This window comes from Montipora foliosa, chromosome 2 (genome assembly GCF_036669935.1).
Source record: "Montipora foliosa isolate CH-2021 chromosome 2, ASM3666993v2, whole genome shotgun sequence".
Taxonomy (NCBI): Eukaryota; Metazoa; Cnidaria; class Anthozoa; order Scleractinia; family Acroporidae; genus Montipora; species Montipora foliosa.
The window spans coordinates 25,277,842-25,285,341 of record NC_090870.1 but is presented as its reverse complement, the minus strand read 5'-3'; the positions used below and the strand labels follow the sequence as shown (position 1 = coordinate 25,285,341).

General features: G+C 39.8%; 1 pseudogene; it reads right to left on the bottom strand.

Moving 5' to 3' along the window:
* Positions 1–6,277: 6,277 nt before the first annotated feature.
* LOC137991371 (uncharacterized) overlaps positions 6,278–7,500 on the bottom strand; it is a 2,408-nt pseudogene continuing 1,185 nt past the window's right edge.

Genomic DNA, 7,500 nt, shown 5'->3' with positions numbered 1-7,500 from the left:
GTATATTATCTAGAGTGAATTTCAGAGATCTAGATACTTATAGTTTCAAAGGTATTCTGCGTATACTAATAATTCGCTTCAGTCTACTTTTTAATAGAAGTTATGTGCAGCTTGCTCACTCACGTTAATTGAACCGATGAAAAGTTAAGCAAGTACAGCTAACGGTTGAAACAAATCGCTTCGGTGCAATATCCATTTGAAACACTCGCCGAACATTTCTCAAATGCAATTTTTTTGAAAAGGAAAGGTTTCCGGGACTTCAGCGCTTAGACCGGCATTGCAGGATCGTGCCGTGTCAGGTTGGCCTGTTCGGACAGCACAAATTTGACTTTTGGAAATTAAGATTAGAATTCCCCAGAACTCTCCTGAAGATCGACAATAATTAATTGTCACTCGCAAGATCAAATAATAATCCTAAATTTTCCTTTAAAACCGATTCTTCAAATAACTCTCTGTCAAGTAAGATAATTTCCGGCAGAACTTACGATATTTTGCTTACTTGCACATAATTGAAATGTGCTTTTTATTTGAACTTCAAACGCGATTATATAACATCACGTGAATGGCACTTTGGGGAAAGTTTCAAAAATTATTTCCTTGGATGTTAGCTTTTTATATGTACTTCATCTCCTTCTGAACTGACCGAGACGTACAAAATACAGTATGCCTGACTATGAAGTCAAACAAATTGATCAACGTACCTGAAATTGATTTAATCTCTGCATTGTAAAGAAATTCGTCAACCTTCCTGCCTCTCCTTTCCCTCCATTTTACTGGGCAAGTCATTCCCTCCTTTAACGGCTCTTCGTTCGATTTGTCGAGAACAATATCTTTCGTCTCAACGACACTAAGCTGCTGATCTTCAATCCAAAATACAAGCACAAACATCGTGAAGTTTCGTTCTTAACCGCCTCGTCTACTTTAATAAGTTCACTTATCTCAATCTGAAAAAAACTGGCGAGCTGAGCCCAAAGCACGCAAGATGCCTTGTAGTGAACAAGTCACGAAATAATTGTGAGGGTAATTGTTCACATGTATATATTGACATGTCGCGCCGGTGTCTTTGATTTAATGTCAGAGCATGCAAACCACTTTTTCTTTCCATCAAGACTGAACTATTCAGAAAACTGGGAATGTAGAAGTCTTTTCGCTTCCCCACTACTATGTTTTCTTATTATAATTGTTTAATAGCCTGAATATTCACGCAGCATAGCTTTTTCAGTCAAGAAACGGTTTAAAACAATTGTCTTTGTTAGCGTTCGGATAACTTGACTACGTGAAGAATTTGATAAAATGACGATTGATACTTAAGGATATCAATCGGAAATGGTGGACAAAGATGATAAACGAATTGAGTTTGAAAGTTACAAAATTTGCGTACACTGCTAGGCAGACCCCACTACGCATATTCTTTAGTGGTGAGAGTTTGTGCGAAATTTACAGAAAACATAATGGCCACCCAAAGACACCCCTCAGCGTCAAACACCAGTATTTCTGAATGGATCAATATACAGTTGCAAGAAGACTGCTCAAGCGAAATACAGCAAGTACTGCAATGGAAGTAAGTCTGCTTCAATCTTTCTCATCAAAGCCCTGCGTATCATGCACTAACTGAATATTTGGGTGGGAGGGGTTTGCACAGTCTTTCACTTTTGTTTTCTTAGACCACCACGCTTATGTTTTATATACCCGCCTGTCAGAAAGACTGTTGCAAGTATTTGCCTGAGTTCATGTCCCATATTCATCTTTTCTCATTCTTTGCCATCACCTTCATCTTTGACCACGAAGAAATGACGGATGTTGAACTACAAGATTAAGAGAGTGATTTATCTGAAGATATGGACGAACCATACCGATCCGAGGACAGTGCGGACATCGCAGATGATCTGGTAATCGGATGTGGCGATCAACACGGAGCAATTCCTTCAGCGAATCCACTTTCCTTTACTTTTATGGATTTTCCACGCAACCGACAAATATCAAACGAGTTCATCCAATTTGCTGACGAGTACCGACTTCATTGCTCTGAAGATATATCACAATTACGACGTAGTGTCATAGAAGGCGAAAAGCATCCAAGCTGGCTGATTGAACACCTGGGCGATATCAAAGAAACTCTTGAAAAAGAACTTACTGATCTTCACAGTGACTTTGATACTCCATTTGAACTGAATTATGACGAAACCATAGAAGAACAAGAAATGGAGGAAATTCGGAAAATGGCAGCAAAAAAGGGGAATGACCACCAAAACACCCATCGGGAATCAACCCCAATTTACCCTGGATCCCGTTTAACTATTGGCATAAGTGCACTGTTGGTAATGGCTGTAGTTATCCGCCATTCCCTTACAGGGCAGGCCATAAACGATATCCTTAAAATAATTTGGCTGCATTGTTTAGGTTCCAGTGAATTCTTACGGTCAATCAATGAGTTGAAAAAGTGCTTTTGCGATATATCTTCGCCCATTACGTTTCACTGGTATTGTTCTTACTGCTTTATGCTCGTGGACAAGAACAAGGAAAAGTGCTGCCCAAACTCTTTCTGCAGGAAGGACTTTACTGCCTCTGGTAGTTTGACCTTTTTCGTGGAAGTCCCAATTGTTCAGCAAATCAGAAAGTTTTACAATGACATTCAACACCGTCACAACCGGGACAGTAAATGCGAAAGGATATGCGATATCTACAATGGAGAGCTTTACAAAAATTTAACTAGGCATCCAAATGTTTTGTCACATCCACAGAACATATCGTCTACCTGGAAAACAGACGGAGTACCAATTTTCAAGTCATCTAACTTTTCTCTATGGCCTTTATATTTAGTTATTAATGAACTGCCTCCAAAAAAGCGCTTTTCTAAGGACAACATGATTCTAGCAGGGCTATGGTTTGGCTGCTCAAAGCCTGCAATGTGGATCTACCTCAAACCATTCCATTCATCCTTAAGTGAACTAGAAAAAGAAGGAACAACAGTTGAAAGTCCTGATAAACCAGGTACAATGAATGTACGCGCAGTTCTTTTGTGTGGTACATGTGACCTCGCTGCGAAAGCTTGTGTGTGCAACACTGTTCAATTTAATGGCAAATTTGGTTGTTTTAAATGTTTGCAACCTGACTGTACGGTCAAAGTGGGCAACAAAGGTGGACATGTTCATGCCTTCCCGCTCAATCAAGAGAACATCAAAGCACCCCTGAGGACACACTCCCAGTGCCTTTATGATGCCAGGGCAGCGGTATCGCAAGGGAGAACAGTACAAGGAGTCAAAGGTCCTTGCTGGTTTGCTGGACTTCAATACTATGATTTAGTTAAAGGAACAGCAGTGGATTATATGCACTGTGTCCTAGAGGGAGTTTCCAAGTCATTAATCAATTTGTGGTTCTCCACCTCATTTAAGACTGAACCTTTTAATATATCAGACAAAGTTCCAAAGGTTGACGAAAAACTGTCAAAACGACATCACAAGATGCCCGCGAAAAATAGAAACCGAAAGGCAGTACTGGAAGGCTTCAGAATTCCGTTCATTACTTTTGTTTTATGGACCATACGCGATATTTTACTGTATGAGCACTTTGCACACTTTGTTTTTTTAAGTGAAGCTATTTTTATATTACTAGGGGAAAGCATTACTCCACATTTTTGCTTGATGTTCTCAGCCCTGTATTCTAAGGGGAAAGAAACTATTAACGTTCATTCGCTTCTCCATCTAGCAGATGATGTAAGAAATCTCGGACCTTTGTGGACTCATTCCTGCTTTCCTTTTGAATCTTGCAATGGCAATTTACTGAAGCTGTCCATGGAACTCAAAACGTCGAACTCCAGATTATATCTGCTGTTGCAATTTCACAGTCCTTACCAAATCTGAGATCGAAATTCATCTGTGGGTCTGTCGAAGAAGAGTTCTTCAACTCACTAATGAATCCTTTTCATGTCAGCAAAGAACAAGTTATCGAGAAGAACGTGGCTGCGTTGGGCAGCCCGTACATGAAGAGACTGGACCGTCAAGAAATAATCGCCTTGGGACAGTACTTTGGCTCCCCTCCGCTTTTAGACACTGGCATTCTCTCCTTCAAACGTGTGCGAATAAGTGGATCAGTCTATCATTCTCTTTCATACAAGAGAGTCACAGCACGAAAAAAGTTACACCATACTTTTCCAAGACAATGACCCTTGTCTCAACAATTTAGTGGTTGGGCAAGTCCAGTTTTACTTTCAGTACAAACACCCTTGTAGTAATAGTCTTCATGTGCGGAGAACTGTGTTTGTCCCGTAGAAAATCTTGCCTTAATCCAGGAACTTCCAAAAGTGCCTGGATTTACATTTACAGAGGATCCAATTACACACGCGAGTGACTTCAGTTCTCCGCCATCTTCCTGCGGGATCACACAGGCATAATGAAAGTCATACCGGTTTCTGCTATCAGAGAAAAACTTGTTTACATGCAATGTGGCGAGGAAATAGCTTTTGTTTCCCGTTTTCCCAATAGAGTTGAGTCAGATTGACATGCTTATCAAATGATTGTCGAGTTAACCATGATTATTGTTTCGTTTCCTCAGAAACGAAACGTATCTATTTTGACTTCAAATTGAACTATTTACACAGTGACGTAGAGTGGCCAATCAAAACAGTGTTTGTAATTGGAAATCTAAACATATATGAGATGCAAAAACAGACTTATGAACATGTGAACCTGAAATATCGAAAATCATAATGCTGACAAACACAAAGGCGAAGGAAATGGATCATAAATATGAAGTTTTGATTATTTGAATGATTTTGGGTTAGATTAAAGCGATAAATTGTTGAAAAATCCAAAGTTATCCCTCTTAGTGCTAATGAGTAATGTAAACAATCTCCACACTAGTAATAAATCCCAGGAACCAGTTATTGTAAAGCTAGTATAATCCGCCGAAGTTCGTATAGCCTATGTTACACTAGGCAATTTTTCGTGCAACTTTTATCGCAATTTCAACACAAGTTCCTAGAAAAATTGCCCAGTGTAACATACCCTGTCACAGACATTTCATGCAACATTTTTGTTGTCGTCACCATTGTGAGAAGTAGAAATCAGTTCTACTTTGGGCAACATCGCTTCACGCAACACTGATCATTGCGTTGTAACATCTGTCCTGCAACTTATGTCGCAATGGTTTGCAGTAGTAGCCAATGAAAATGTTTCGTTAACGTCATGTGATCATCGAAAATGGGACAAGTTGCAAGAAACGTGTCCAAGTGTACTTTTGTTTCGCAACGTGAGACCTTTGTCGCAACAAAAATTGCCTAGTGTAACAGAGGCTTATGTAACCCACGGAACACGAAATTTTGAAATGTTATGCAGTGGCATTTGAAGGTAAAATAGGTATCTGTAGACTTCATGCTTCGATGTATTGTGGAAATGATCAAGTACAGTATCTGTTCTTCTCTTTTTATTAAAAATGGTTAAGATTCCTTGACACACCCAGTACAGTATTAGGCTTCTCGCCGTTCAGAGAGTTGGCGTCCGCATTTAAATTGTTTGTTGTTTATGATAAACTTCAAAATGTCGTGTCCAATGTAATTAATGAACATGTGTAGCTGCGAACGTGAATAAGCGCGACAGCGGGAGTAGTTTTCAATTGTTTCATCCAGGACACAATTAAGTAAAAAAAAGCAGCAGAAATTTACTGCGTACAAAAGCAGCAGAACCTTTAATCCCGTGCATTTGCGACCTCACGATTAACATCGCATTGGCGTCTCAGAAACAACACAATGTTGTAAGGCCAGAAACCTACAACAAATTTCGATCCACAGCACCGCATTTACTTGATCTACAGAATCGGCACTGCATAGCGAGAAGAATAAATTGTACGACAAATTTCACAGCTAAAGGATACAACACACATGACGTAACATGACGTAACATATCTAAATGTTCATGCCCTGCCATTGATCTCATCGGCATAACAGAGTTAGTATATGTGATGTTAATTTCACGTTGAAGCTGCGACTCGGAGTGGAACAGCTTGTTTACAGCTCGGAGCAGCCATTTGGTAGCCAACTCGGTAGCTGCAAAACCGCTGCAAAGGGATGCAAAGCGTTTTAGCAGCCCGCTACACCTTAGCTTATGCTGTGGGAAGGCTTTCAAACCACTGCATCTCAGCTGCATATCAGCTGTACAGCTATTTTGCAGCGCTTTTGAAGCGCTGTACAGCGCTGCTCGTTTCGTACGGGTATTATTAATGCTTTCTAAATTTTCTTGAAACGTGTGGTTACAAGATATTCAGTCCTTCATAAGCTTACAAGCTATTGAGACCTTAAAATGGCTATCTCATTTATTTTTGAAATAAGTTCAGGCTTTCTTGGTTTTCTTGGAAGACTGGGTTGATCCCCTGTGAGATCTGCAAGGAGTTGCACTAGGTCAGTAATTTTAAGGTTCTTCAGGTCGTTGGCTGACTGTGTTATGGTTTTCTTCTGCTGAGGATATCCAGGATCATCAGGGACTTCTACAACTTCATCTTTTCCTTGCTCCACAGCTGAAATGCGAGGTACTTTCCTTGCCGAGTCTTGTTTCCCTCCTTCGTACCAAAAACTGGGATTCCTTTTGACATATTTACATGGTTGTCTTTCACAGGATCTTAGTGCCTCTTGGCGCTTTTCAACTAAAAGGAGATTGGTACAGGCATTCCATCGATTTATCTTACGATGGAAAAATCGTCTAAAGTCATCGTTCTTTTTCTCGACTCCTGATAAGAGAAGGCAGAAACATATAGGTAAGAAACAAGGTTAACATACCCACATTGTTGGTACAGTAACAGACAACTTCTCTAACCTCGATATTATACAATAATAAAGAAAAAGATTACCTTGACCACTGAAGTACCTTAGTGAACCATGGTTGCGCATCATGGTGGGGACATGGTAAACCATGGTGTGTATGTAAGGAGTGATTATGGTTTCTGCTGTGTAGCCTGGTCCACTTCCAGCCATTTTTGACAGATAACCTCCCCAGTTCCTTGCCTGTTTAAAAAAAAAAGGATTTAAATTGCACTGTTTGGACCAAAGAGGGTGCTAAATGTTTTTGCTTGTGTAATTTGAAGTACTGATTTGTCTTTTTTTGTGGGTGATCTCAGATGTAATAATTAATATTTTGTTAAGCAGTCTTGAGCCAGGATTACTGAATACACACAAGCCTTATCTTGTAATTTGTCAACATCATCATCAGTGTGAGTCTCTTTGTTTATAACGTCAAGTATCTCCTGAAAGTGCTGAAAAAAATTTTAGCATTTGAGCAGTTTTTCTAAGTTTAGCTGACAAGAAAAAGTTGTTAGTTCAACATCACATGCATTATAAGCAGTATTTTACTCACTGTCCACAGTTTTTGAATCACTGGTGCTCTTTCTGGTGGTAAAAGCGCTGTAAAGTGACACAGAAGCTTTCTGAGAATCAGCCGCTTCTCTCTGCCCAGTAGGGATGTCCACTCAATTTTCTTCACAGAATCCTTTGGCCTCCACACATAAAGGGAAATT